The sequence below is a fragment of the Rhodamnia argentea genome, chromosome 1 (assembly GCF_020921035.1).
Source record: "Rhodamnia argentea isolate NSW1041297 chromosome 1, ASM2092103v1, whole genome shotgun sequence".
Taxonomy (NCBI): Eukaryota; Viridiplantae; Streptophyta; class Magnoliopsida; order Myrtales; family Myrtaceae; genus Rhodamnia; species Rhodamnia argentea.
The window spans coordinates 22,385,132-22,399,835 of NC_063150.1; the positions used below are offsets into that span (position 1 = coordinate 22,385,132).

General features: G+C 38.5%; 1 protein-coding gene across 1 annotated transcript in view; it reads left to right on the forward strand.

Annotated features, from left to right (window-relative positions):
* Positions 1 to 14,704, forward strand: part of LOC115726647 (TNF receptor-associated factor homolog 1a-like) — a 184,028-nt gene that overhangs the window by 38,024 nt on the left and 131,300 nt on the right. The gene's annotated exons all lie outside the window — the stretch shown is intronic.

Here is a 14,704-nt window from a genome sequence, read left to right on the forward strand (position 1 = left end):
AAGGAATGCATACATTAATTAAGAAAGGGATATGTTCAATGGAAGTTCTAAAACTTGTCACGAAGTCCTAAAACTTGCAAAAGTACAATCAAGTTTTAAAACTTGTTAAATTGATACAATCGAGTTCTTTCATTAACTCTATCTAACTTGGCTAACATAAATCGCTCACATGATTTTTTCTTTAATATTTTGTTTCTCCTACGTGAAGATGACATGGATAAAAGGGCATCGTTTTGGTCCAAATAGGTTTTATAATATAAATTTTACTTAGATTAACTAAAAACATATGCACAAAAAAGAAGAAGCTAAAACCCACGGGTGAGATGAGCTGGCGATGGTGAGGGAATGGTTAACAGGGGTCGTCGAGCCTGGCTAGAGATTGGCGGCCCTCGCCGATAGCAAGTGAGGGCCTCATGGCCCACTCCCGGTTGCGGCCCTTGGCCGGAACCGAACGAGGGCTAGCGACCCTCACCTAGATCCGGCTCGGGCCTAGAACCACGTCTACCATTACCTCACCATCGCCGAATAAACATATTCGAAAGACATTAGTAAGGGAGTAGCTAGAATAATTGACCGAACATGCACATTATGGGATAAGTTGAGTAGGGAAGCCTCATTAAATTCTTATTACGTAAAATAATAGTTTAATCCGCACTCACAAGTAGGGCATTTCCCATTTTTATAGGAACTTCTATATCATAAACAATGGCATCACTAATTATAGCCCATAGGCTAAGGGCCTGTTTGACAACGATTCTTATCCAAAAAAGTAATTTTGATTGGAATCATATTTTCTAATTATGTTCCCAGGATAATTTTCAGACAATCAAAATGCATTTGAAAAATGTACAAAATTACAATTTTCGGACGTAAACGCATTTTGACTTGCACAAATTTTCTGTTTCGAAGAATAACCAGGTGGCAAGAATTCTTTTTTATTTTTTTTAATTTTTCATCTTTTTTAAAAATATTAATTTTTTTAGGTTTAAATTTTTTTACATTTTAAATTTTAAAATTTGCCCCCATTTTTATTTTTATTTTTATTTTTTATTTGATCCCTTTTTTTTAAATTTTGAAATTTTTTATTAAATTTTAAAGCTTATTTTAAATTTTAATTTTAAAAATTGTATCTAAAAAAAATTAGTTGCTGGTAAATTTTCAAATCTATTTTTTTTTAAAGTTCAGAAGTCTACGTGGACTTAATCTTATTAAAAAAAATCGTAACCTTGTTCTTTTTTGTGATTTTCAAAAGTGATTTTTTTTTCCGGAATCAACTTTTTGTTATTTTTATTTTTTCTCTAAAAATATTCCTAAGAACAAAATCATAATCATAATCATTATCAAATATGTTTTCATCCTTTTTTTTTTATAAACAAAATCGGAGAATGATAATCGTTTCCAAATATACCCTAATTCTCTAGATACACTAGCATCAATCTTTCAACTCTACAACAAAACATGGAGTCTCTTATTGCGGAAAGAATGGATGCTCGCCAATCCCAAGAATAGTAAAGCTTAATAGGGTCTCTTAGTGCATTTATTCACGGACATATCTATTTTCTTGAGTTTCTCTCCGAGATATTGCCCGGATTGTTGCTCCTTTTGTGCGTGTCAGAACTTACCAAACAAGGAATTTTGCTATCTTAAGATTGTTATAGTTACGATCTCCGTTAGTAGCAGCTGGTTCTAGCTTCTTCTTCTTTTTGATATTTTTAATTTCCAGCATTTTTTAAATTTTAATTAAGTATAAAATTAGAAATCATATTGGACCAAAAAGACATCGTTTTAGCCTTAAATTTCATGTTTTAGCTATGTCCTTGCCACATAGGAGAGAGAAAATATTAAAAAAAAGTAAGGTTCGGCATTTTCTATCGGTCAAGTTGGACGGACTTAAGGGAAGGACTCAATTCCATTAATTTGATAAGTTTTTGAACTTGATTGCACTTTTGCAAGTTTTAAAACTCAATTGCACTTTCATCACAAGTTTTAGAATTTCCGATGCACATATGCTATTAAGAAAAAAGAGTGTGTGCTAGCAAATTAACCGCCAATTTTAACAACTAGGAAACAAGAGTTTGCATATGCACTTGACATAATCAACGGATTCCATACCAACACTAATGCTTGCATGAACTCTTTCTTAAGACAATTTCCACAAAACCACATTCTACGGGGTTACAATGTTCAAATAGACAAGCATTTAATTAACACTAAAATCCACACCTACGTAATTCACAACTTCATAGGAAAATATTATTAATTTTTGTTCAATGTCATAAAACAATAAAGAGACTACACAAGAGACCTAATACTTTTAGGCACATTTAACCAAGGTTGAAAACCATATCGCAAGTTGCAATTACACGAAAGATTAAAAAAAAAGTTATTATGGCAAAGATATTCAAGCCTATATACACTAGCTTAGAATGAAAAAGTCATTCTCGTCTATCATGTCTTGGTGAAGCATTTCCTACAAATTCCCTCTGGTCATCTCCTTCAAAACAAGAAAACGGCTAACCAACTATTGAATCACATACTAAAATTCAATGTACTTGCTCTCATCAAATGATGAACTTAAATGTTTCCAATTTGGCAAGATCTTGGTTTTCGGAATCCAAATCTGATGTAGAACATTTGTCGTGTGATTTCCTGAAAAAACCCGATCGCCAGAAATCAAGGCGATTCCACCGCTTATTCGCACTTGGGACTGGCGAGCTCGGATTGTGCTCAAATTTGGTCGGTCGCATGGAAACGGGCCGCTGATCAATACCCACAGTGTTACCGTGATTGACGTCATATTTTCATGTTTCGCAGTTATTTAGATAGGTTTTTGGGCAATTTTTCGATTTTACGCAATGTTGCCTTATATTCGATCGCAATATTTGATTTGATTTCTATTTTGATTTGATTAGATTAGATTTATATTATCTCGTTTTATGTTATCTTAGTTTCAAAAGGAGTCACATCTATATAAAGGACGTCCCCCTATGTAATCTTTATGAGTCAATTTTATCAATTTCAATCAATCTTTTGAAAAACCTTTCCTGTTATCACTTCCTCTGCTTCAAAATCTGTTTATGTTGATTGATTCTTCATATTGCTCTGGAAAGTCTTGAAGTTGTTGTCCTACATTGCCTAACAATGGGTCTTATGTGTTGTAGTTGTTGTTCCACATCGCTTGATAACGGGTCCTATATGCTCTTTATATTCATGTGGTCTCCCTTCACCTATCAATTTAAGCTTTTAGGTTAGATTTTATAACATGGTATCAGAGTTAGTATAGTTCCTTTCGCAAAGGTGCATCCATCCCCATTAGTCAAATTTCACGTATCACTCGTAATTCGGCTTGCACGAGAGAGGGGATGTTGAAGTTGTTGTCCCATATCGAGGTACATATATAATTTTTCTCCACCGACATTGAAGATATCGGGAAAAAGATGATTCACCACCATAGATGAAAGTGTCAGTGGTTTGAGCATGAAGAATTTATTGATTGAAAATGTTGATATGACGCTGTTCGTTATTGTGTGTTTTTTATCATTCAAAGATTTTCTTTATCTTTCAAATACATGGGTCTTGATACTGAATTGGCCTTACTGCTTAGGAATCCTTTCTCACCCTACTTGGGGCATTCCTACTACAATGAACCGCCTTTCAACATTGCTTAAGAAACCTCTGGTCATATCAACTTTTGTTCAAGTAGATGGAGTTAAACTAATGCTGGTTCCTTTCATATCCCCATCATCTACACATCAATCAATCCAGGTACGACTATTTTCAACGTAACACTTGATAGTGAACATTCTCTAGTCTTCTGGTTTTGACTTCATCGGTGAAATGATATAAAATTGCTGCAACTGCCCTTGAGCTCTATCTAGCGCATATTTATTGTGATTCTTGTTTCTTCTTAATTGGGTACATTCACCTTATTAGATAATGATTCACTTTGGTGACATCTTTGGCTTCTCTTTTGCCACCACTTTCTTTTATGCTTCAGTAGCTATCCGATTTGTGCTATTGACTCTTTACAATACAGTTTTAAATTGATTAGTATCTAGTGTAGTTATCGGAAAATGGTGAATGATCTTGGGTTATAAGATTCAATACGACCAGCCTGTGTACATGTTTTTTCTTTTCTTCCGGTATTTGCCAGGTGAAGTTTCAGCTTGGAAGGTTCATCTCGACGCATTCCACCCTTGAACCTTTAATGCGAGTACGAATGTACAATGGCAAACTGTAGAGAGAGTCGGACTTTGTGGCAAAGGTGATCGCTTGCTTGATTGAGATGCCGCACTTTTGCTCGTATTGCATGTGGACATGGAGCGAAAGCGGTGTGAGAAATGTGTTTCTAAGCCACGATAATCCGTGGGAATGTCCATTTTTTAAGTTCATTCTGCGTATCGGGAGGGGCGTAACTATAAAAAAAAATCTTAAACCTATTACGATTGTGCCAATTCAGTTATAAACTTTTTTTGGCCAATGTAGTCCTAAATCCTTTGTATTATGTTAATTCAGTCCATCTAATTAATTCTAACCGGAAATCACTAACGCGGTAGGCCAATCATCCTATATGGCGCGGCCGGCACCGATATAGACAATTTTAGGTAATATTTTATTATTTGCTTTTCCTTTTATTATTTCTTTTTTTCCTCTTCCCTTCCTTTCTCCTCTTGCCAATTGCCAAGGTCCAGCGATCGACTAGAGGTGAGGGCTAACGAGGGCGAGGTCAAGCCTCTCTGTCGTTGGGTAAGACTTAAGAAGCACCGACACTCTCTAAGGGCTCTCATGTCGTGTCGGACACTCTTCGACATACGACCAATACATGGTTAGCGCTCTACTCATACCAGCGACACACGAGTCCAGCATCCCAACACTTCATTTCGATACGTAGAGGGCACTTTTAAGTATTTTTAATAAATTACAACTCAAAATGTAAATCTATAAAAAAAACAGTATGCTTAAATCATATACCAAATCACACCAAAATTAATGTACCAAGCCAGCCCACAAAAAACCTAATCATGAATCCCTAACATAAGAAAAAGAGGAAACTTGTCGTTGAATTTTTATATGTACATGATAATTTATAATGTATATTTTCAAATATGCATTTAATATACAACGTATCCCAATGTATTGAAATTCTCTTTTAAAAAAAAAAAAAATAAAGCGCATAATGTCATGTCGTGTGCTGCATGTCGGTGTCTGTGCGTGCTACATAGGGAGAGACTAGCCTCGCCATGGCTAAGCAAGACTCGGTCTCGCCGCCGTGGGGAGACACCAAATCTGGGTGAGGCTCGCCCTGGCTAGTGGCTAACGAAGACACGCATCACCGGAGGTCGGCGAGGTCGACCTTATTGCCCCTCAACTTTGGTCGGTCATCAAACCTCATCGATTGACTGGAGAAAGAAGGAAGGGAAGAAAAAAAAAAGAACAGATAAAAAATTCAAAAAATATTAAAACATTATTAAAAACTGTTCAACTCAACGATTTGCAGCCAAAATTGGTATGACGAACTGAATTTGCGCAAATGCAAAAGGTTTAAGACTTAATTGACAAAAAAAAAAGGATTTAAAACTGAATAGGCACAATTGCAATACATTTATGACTTCTTTAATAGTTTTCCCTCTTATGAGGTCGTCTCATCGCGAATGGGCGACCATTGCATCGCCTATTTATCAAATAGACATAATCTAATAATAATTATATTCAATTACGCTTGGAACTTATGGCACGGGCAACAATTATCATCATAATAAGTAAACATTGAAGAAAATAACTTGTAGTTAGAATAAACATTTCGATAAGGAAGAGTTTACTGTATTTATGGGTAGAATGAAAGCCATTTAGGAATGCCAATTCTTTGGCTATTTAAGAATTGAAAGTCCAAGGATTTACAAACGAAACTTGCGACTCTCATGGGGATGATGAAATCATTCCTACATGCTTCGAAATTTAGGTGTAAACAATCACTTTTGAGCTTGAGTTTTCTTTCGTTTGGCAAACTCTGTTCATATATTCGGATGGATAGCATTCGAACTTCGGCAATTATAAGTTCAAATGATATGCTTCGCCAACATTTGAGAATTATTTCATAATCTTGGCAGAGAGGATATTAAAGATGGGTTTTTGGAATTCTTGTTAGTTAATTCAATAGCTCAATGGCAATTATACTATCAAAGAGTGTTGTTTCTTTGTCAAAACAATGGCCAATAGGTATTTTTTTGTTTTTCAAACGAGGACGGTGAGCACAAGATTCCACAAAACCGCTTTAGTCTTTCCCACAATTCTAAAAGTCCCCGTCAAGTGCAAGGGTGGTCAAACTGTAACTATGTTGTGAAATGGGCGACTTATGTGTTTGGAAATACGTATTTTCAAACCGCAACACATAAAAAGTTGAGTGGATTAATTCGTTAAAGGCTACTACAGAGGCGACTTGCTTGGTAAACACCTTATAAGAGTTGCACCGCCCTGTTTCGAAGTTGAACCGCCGCTGGAAAATTATGCCAAACGACCACTAAGTGACCCTTTTTTTCCTCAATTAATATCATACGTATCGCCTCTTTCTCTAATATCTTAAATTTTTGAGTACAAAGTACTTGACTTTTGAGCACTTTGTATGGAGTTATCGGGCATTGCGATTGGAACTTTTGAGCTGCAATTGACTATATTGGCTAGCATGTTTTGCTAAAAAGCATCCATCAATTTTACCGATATTGGCTAGCATGTTTTACTTTCACAAACGCTCGATGTCCTAGTGTGTTGTTTCGTGCGCATGCCCCCGCACTCTAAATTGATTGATGCTTTGTAAAACTTTAATCTTCTGTAAAAGTTTCTACCCACACGACTCATTTGGGTGAATGTCGTGTGCTTTTCAAAAGTTATATGTCCAATCAAGACATTTCTTTCTTTTTAACTATTTCAACTGTGTTATATCTAATTTAGTTGAATGTGTAGGATTCAACCATATGGGAAATATATACATTACGATTTTGTTCATTAATTTACAAAAAAAAAAAACCATATGGGAAAGATTTGGACGGTCTCATTCTTATCAAGAATCCTAAATACTATCCTACTTATGTGGTAAGTCATGTTATGTTGTAGCCATGAAATTGCCTCGCCACCACGTCTTGGCGACTCTCTCTCTCTCTCTCTCTCTCTCTCTCTCTCTCATATGAGAAAGCCATATTTGTCGCCAGTTATACAAGATATTCAAGGCATACCGTATGCATTATGTGCCATATGTTGGTTATGAAACTCTGCTCCCTCCTCACCCACTTCCTCCCCACTCTCTCCGAAGATGGGGATTTGAACCCCCCACCTCTCTCTTCCCAAATGGGAAGAGTTGCCACTAGGGCAATCCTCCGGTGGTTATTTACTCTAGTGACAATTGGGGGATTGCCTAACAATGCATTCGAGCCACCTTATCTACATACACCATGTTAGACTACATGCATAGGTTAAAAGATGTGTGACCCCTACGAACACATGTGACCCAAGCCGAATCATAATAAATGGCATTAGAGTTAGACCGCCATTAACATATGCGTGGTTTGAGGGTAGATTGGGTCCTTAGTGATAGGAGTGGGCACCAATAAGAACATTGGTACTTGTTTTTTTTGGTCCAAAAACATCGGTACTTTAAGTGAAGGAATTTGTGATGTCCCAAAGTCGACCTGAGTAGTTATAAGTGGTCTAGGAAATAAATAATGAACACACTTTCTTAAATCGAGTTCTTGTAGTTAGGTGCAAAATAAAGACAACCCAAAACTAAATTTTGCACTTTCCGGTAAAATAAGCACAAAAGTAGTGTTTAAATATCGGTGAAATTAAACAAATGGAACTTTTGGGAAGGGGATCGGTGGTGGTGAGGGCTTCAAGTTCTACGCTTCTTAGATGTACTAGTACACTTCCGAAGAGAGCGTTCAACGGAGGCAACATTAAGCAAGTGTTGTTTCATAAGTTCTTCTACTATTGAATCCATCTTCTTCCTCAAGAACTCATCAAGCGGGAGACCTACATCAAGACCGTGGAAAGAGACTAAGTAGGCCGCTAAGTTTCGAGAAACCGATTATGATGAAAAGATTGGAGTGATATACCACATTGCAAAGCGAAGAGATGAAGTGCAAGATAAAACAATTCCAAGATAGAATTTGCCGATGAAAAGTGAGAATGATGAAGATAGAATTTTCTATACCTTGCACGATGGTCCATCCTCCGTTGCGACAAGTTACCGAAAAGGAAAAGATAAGGCCATTCGGAATGTTATACAAACCATATGAGAAAACCCCCATGCAAACCCAAGTCCTCTAAGAAGTGACGTCACAAGAGCTTAGAAAAAGCAAGCCAAACTAATAAGCCGAGTGAGGTTAAAAACCACTATTACCTCTGGAGTTCCAAGCACCCAGTCTTGAATGTGATCGCAGGCGTGTCGGGCAATACCACTAGTAGCTATAGGTCCCCCGGTTCCATTAGTTAGAGCAACTGCTTTTCAGAAGTCTTTAATAAATTCTCCATTCAACCTTCAGCAAACAAAGATTCTTACAATTCGGAAAAGTCAAACCATAATACCGATTAAATCAGTCGACCCAAAGACGATTTTCTCACCATGCATCGGCCTTAAGGAGTTCATGCATAGGGTAATGACCAGATGATGTGTTAACCATCACATGATTGATATCAAAATGTTTGTCCGAGTGATTTCCCCATATTATGGCATTTATAACACTCCCAGGCGAAACCTCAACCTCGCCCTAAGCAAACCATTTGCACAATTCTGATACACTCTGGTTAAACACGTGATGTTCCTCATAGGAATAACTAGTGCACATTGCTTGAGAGTCAATGCAATAGCATTCGCAAGATAAGCAATGATCAAAACCTGCACTTAAAAGATGACATAACACACGTCATAAAGTTAAGATCTAGAATATACAATTTTTAGAATGTCATCCCGCCATTATTTTCATGCTAAAAGATGAGACTAAAATCTAAAATATCATCAATCAACCAAAATTTCGTGTAAAGAAAATTAAAGATTTCAAGAAGAAAAGACATTTCAACTATTTGAGAATTAACATGCATATGTAGGCCTCCAATTCACATCCTTACTTTGAAGAAAAGGAAAAACTTGCCTTGCAATCGGCGGCCGCATAATTTCCTAAGGTTGTAGCTAGAAGCTTGGCATTGCTAAAACTATAAACCCTCAACTTCGATCTTAGGGTTCTGTTGTAAACGTTTATGGTACTACAATCTGGAACCTTTCCTATGATGAATGCAATGGCAACACTTTTGCATGCCTGTTGACACCCGATTTTTAATCAAGTTTTCCTTAGTTTTATTTTCTAAAAATTCACCAAAAATTAACAAAAAATCAAAAAATTGAAAAATCAAGTTTGGTGGCCTTGGCCAAGCATAAGGAACCAATTTTGAACAAAAAATAATTTTTCATATTTTTTACATTTTTCTAATATTTTCGGAGAATAGAAAAATACTAGAAAATTCATAAAAAATACTTCTCGGGGACACAAAAATACAGAAAAAAATCCAATATTTTTTTTTAATTCCCTCTTCATATTGACCTCAATAAAAATCAAAAATTGAATTCAATTTTGGGTGTTCCTTCACAACACTAAGGATTGAATTTGCCAATTGAGTCTTTTTATTTGCAATTCTTGCACATTTTAAGTCTAGACATTCAATTGCAGTCCTTTCTAGCTTCAATTTGATCAATCGCACCTCCAATTGCGCGAATTGCACGAATTGGGCAAAAATTCCCAAAATTCTTGCAATTTAGTCCCTAAAGTTTCAAATTTTTGAAATTACTTTCAATCTAGGGACTATCATGGCAAAATTGGACCACCCCCTAAGGTTTTCATACATTCTGAATGCATTGGCATGGGTGGTTTGATCCAATTTGATCAATTTGGTACTCAATTGAAGTTTTCCCCAATTTGGGAATTTAGAAAAATTTGGGGGCTTTCGTAAAAATTGATGAGAATTTTTGGGCAAAACCGCATTTCTAGATAGAATTTAGGCCCCTAAGTTCAATTTTGAGGTTTAATTTTGAAAATTCCCCACCAATTTTGATTAATTCTGAAATTTTTAAGTCCGAACCGGTTCACACCGGTCGGACCGGCCGAACCGGTCTAGTATAGTGTCATCTTCCCCAGCTGAATCGCGCGAGTTGCGGGTTTAAGGGGGCAAGGTTTAACAATCAAATTGAAGGTCAATTCGCCTCTAATTGGATCAATTGACAAGGGGCTTTTGTTCCTCAAGCCAAGGTACGTCGATTGCCACTAATGCCACGGCCAATCATCGGCGGAGCACGGCGGAATTGATGGTCAAAGTCCTGGCGGGGCGTAAAGTCAACATTTTCGAATCCAGGTCTAATTCATGCTCGTTTGAGCTCGATTGAGGGTCTAACGGACGTTGACGGAATCATAAGCGATTTCATCACCGTCCGGTGACCTATTTGCATGTGAAAGCACGTGAGGGAGCCTCGGCGAACTCTCGCCCGTGCGCGCCAAGTTTTCAAAACTTGGTATAAAAGCCTGAGGAAGATTCGCGAAGAGAGGAGGCTCATTGGTGCTCATTGGACACAACAGAATATATATATATATATATATATATATATTTATATATATAGAGGGAGAGAGAGAGGAAATTAGAGAGAGAAGCTCTCGGGCGACGCCATCGCCGGAGCTTCGAGTGAGGACTGTGAGTACTTCGTCCGGCCAATCCAGGGCAAATCAAAGCCCGCGATCAAGTCTAGAAGTTCGCCCGAGCCGAGGAGAAGCGATCGGCACAGCTTAATCGACGTATCGCCTCCGTAACCGGTGAGTCGAACTTCCAATCTTGCTACTGTGCAATCATGGCATCTCATGCTCTCGAGCTTAATCACTGGAATTAGTGTGTGCCTTTTACTTCTTACATCTCACTGATCACACTCGCATCTGTTTCTCGCATCGATTTTGCTTGATCACCCCGAGTCGAACCTCCAACACTTCTCGGTTTGGTCGAACACCGGCCAAGCCTTTCTAGCCCTCGCGAGCTCAATCGGAGCTCGAGGTAAGTTCTCTCGACATCCTGTGATGCTCGTGTGTGATCGAATTGGTTTATTGTGCTCTATATGTCGTGATTGAACTTTGAGGTGAAGTTATGTGTGAAGCTTATTACTCGCGATCCAGTGCATGAAAATCTGTGATTCTAAGATATGTTGATCCGTAAGTCAAGGCGAGTAGATTAGCGTTGGTTTGGGGTCAATCGGCTGAGGTTTCACCCTTGGATCTCGCCGGGAAACCTCGGCCATTTGTTTCGGTGTCGTCGAGAGGTTGAAGACGAGCCGACGTAGCTCGGTCAACAGGTCAAAGTCTGATGTATCACGCCCTGATTGGTCCGGGTTGTCATCGACTCGGCTCGGCCGTTGGCGCGAGCGAGCCGAGTCAGATCTAATCTAACGGCCAGGATAATTAGTCTAGTTTGATTTAGGGCCGTTGGATCTAATTTTTTATATTTTCCGTTATTTCGTTTATTAGTTAGAAAATAGAATAATGCAAAACGGTGGCGTTTTATATAAGCGGTGCGGTGTCGTTTTTGCATTATATAGAACGGACGGCTCGGATCGAGTCCAAGTTAGACCGTAGCCGTTCATGCACTTAATTGATGCAGTGTCGTTTTAGTCGAGGTGAGTCGACGGTTCGGACTAGATTTTAGTTCGGATCGTGGTCGTCCGTTTTCACACTAGATGCGGCGTTGTTTTAGGGGGATAGGCTGAAGCGTCGCCGTTTTGTATAGGAGAGAGTCGACGGTCGAGATTAATTTCAGATCCGATCTCGGCTATCCGTTCATTTTATATATATTCGAATATTAGAAAATGGTATTAAAAAAATGGAAATAAAAGGAAAACGTCGCCGTTTAGTGTTTAGCGAGTTACGAGTAGGTCTGGACCGGGTTGACCCGGTCAAAAAAAATAATAAAAAATGCATAAAAATTTCTAAAAAATCCAAAAAATTTGTAAAATTTATAGAAAATTCATAAAAATTCCCGGATTTTCCCAAAAAGTTTCTAAAAAATGTTTAGGTCGATACGGGACTCTTATACTCTGGATTGAGAAATTTTGAAGTTTCGAGGGTCAATTTACAACGATCCGAAAAAATTCCAATTTTTTAGAAAATAAACAAAAATTCCAAAAAAAAAAAAAAAAAAAATTAGAAAAATTCTAAAAAGTCACAAAACATGGGAAATAGCCACATTCAACTGGTCCGACCCCAATTTTGTGATTTTTGGATCCCTAACCCCAAAAATGACCATTCTACCCTTGTGGGCCTTCCGTCCCAAATTTTCCCGAACCATCCTTGAACTCAAATTGATTTTTCGGTGGGCCGATAGGGCCATATTAGACACGTCTACTTGAATGATTGACTGATCTGGTTCTTATTGTTTTGATTGCGTATTTTGATTTTTCGATTGTGATCGTTAGAGTAGAAAATTCCCATTTGCATGCTTCCCTAGATCATTAGAGCCTACCTCACCCTAAATTTCATCCGCATGAATTTTTAGGTTAGACAATCACTCAACTTCGATAACCGAAAGGGCGTCGATGTAAATCTCGGCGTAACCAAGTCCCCGGACCCAAATCTCTGGTTCTCGTAGAACCGAACGGTCTCTCCCGACCACTCGGTAGGGTTCCCGATCATACCCTCCAATAATTGATCGGTGGCGACTCCATATGCACGTACACTATGCACATGTCACTTGACCACACTAAGGTCGACCCCGATAAAATTTTCTTCACATCGCGATTCGAGTAATGGGTCTTGGGAGAGACCCCCGCGCTGAAGATCCGCCTCTCAACCGGGTCCGAAGGCGCGGCTCATTAACCTCACCCGCTCGTTTCGAAATAGGGTCGCGACAGATTGGCGACTCCACTGGGGATCGAATGGTTGCTAAACCATTAAGAGGACTTAAGCCGATAAAAAAGTTGAGTATTTTCTAACCTTGTTTTCTGCAGATGCTCTTGAAGGTGAGGTACGTCCACTAACGAAAGGTGTTAAATGTTGATGTAGATGGGAGTTATAAGGGGTGACGTGTTTGCTAACCTTTTTATGCAAATACGGTGTTTCGTGTTGTGTGTTTATTTATGCACATATTGAAGCGGTGTTTTGATATAAACTGTTGTGCATGTACTGCATATTTTGAGGATCACAACACTGCACACACAAGCGCCTAAACCCGAGCCGCGAATCACCCTTTTAGGTCGCCTTAGATAGGGATTGGTATGCGAAGCTCCTGTGTTTGATTGCACTTGGGTTGACCATATTTGATCCCGCTCGCTATGCGAGATTGATGATCCTACCCACTTGTTGTTTGATTGCGCTTGTGGGCGACTCATCAATTCGTATAGCGGGAGCCGTTTTAGGTTCATACCCGAGCCTTTTTGATTTCTTTAGAGTTAAACCTCACTTGTATCATGCGTATGTGAATGGAAGGTTGGTATACCTAAAATAAAAAAAAAAACCCCAAAAAAGAGTAACATCGGTTGGTAAGGCTTTTTACCCTCTCTATTCTTGTAAATTTAATTTATGCATAACATGCATTTTCACGAGCATATCATGAAAATTGTAAGATAGTTTAAACGATTGGGGTTGAAAGGTCAATTTCCCTTTTTAGGATAGATGACACCCCAAAGTCACACCGATGTCCCCGATATATTCGCATGGGAGCGGAGGATTATCCGACGCAAGGACCGAGTGTCCGCCACTTTCCAAGTCTTTGGATTTGTCCATGGAAGGGAACTCAATGGACGTAACCGCATCCGTGGTGAAAGCCGTGATTATACGCGTTGCGCACACCATCCGGAGCTTAAGCGGGGAAAGGAAAGGATTCAAGAGCTATACGCGAAATTGATGTGGCAATTTCGTGCAATCAAAATGGCCCCGAGTCATTCTCCAGTTAAGAAGAAGGAAATCATCACCATATCTTTCGATGATGAAGAAGATGTCAAACTTCCCGAGATAGTGGATATATCGTTTGATAGGACACCGCTTCAATTACCTAGTTTTAGATGGACTTTGGGACATTTTTAGGGTTTATTACGTTCCTTTTGAGTCGATTGTGTATTTGCATTCACATGTATTAGTCAAACATCTTTAAATGCTTGCATATCCTATCTCTTTGGGCTTTTTTGTATTAGACTTGTGAATTTTGTGGGTTGTCGAATTTAAAGTTGTAATATTGGCTTTTTACCCCGATTACACTTAAACGATCATAATCAATTACATGCCATCTTTGGGTGGGATTTGGTCCATAACTAGCCCATTTGGTTTATTTGGGTCAAGTGGGAGTAGTTGACCATCATGTTACCAAAAGATGACATGGAATTTGGTTAGTACATTTGCATCATATTCCATGCATATTCATCATAATCCGTGGTAATTGACATGAGAATCATCATTTTGCATATTTTTAGATCATGGGGAATAGAGATATCAAGATCATCCCGGTGCCTCGCAAAGAACTCTCTCTATGGTGGGATCGCCTCAACCCAATCAACAAAGCATACGTAGAAGGACGTTTGGGCCGACTAGTGGATTTGATTAGAGTGGAGTATCAACCGGCTCTTATTCAAGCTTTGGCTAAGACTTGGGATACGCACATGATGACGTTCAACTTTCGGGGCCTTGAGTTGACTCTTACGCTC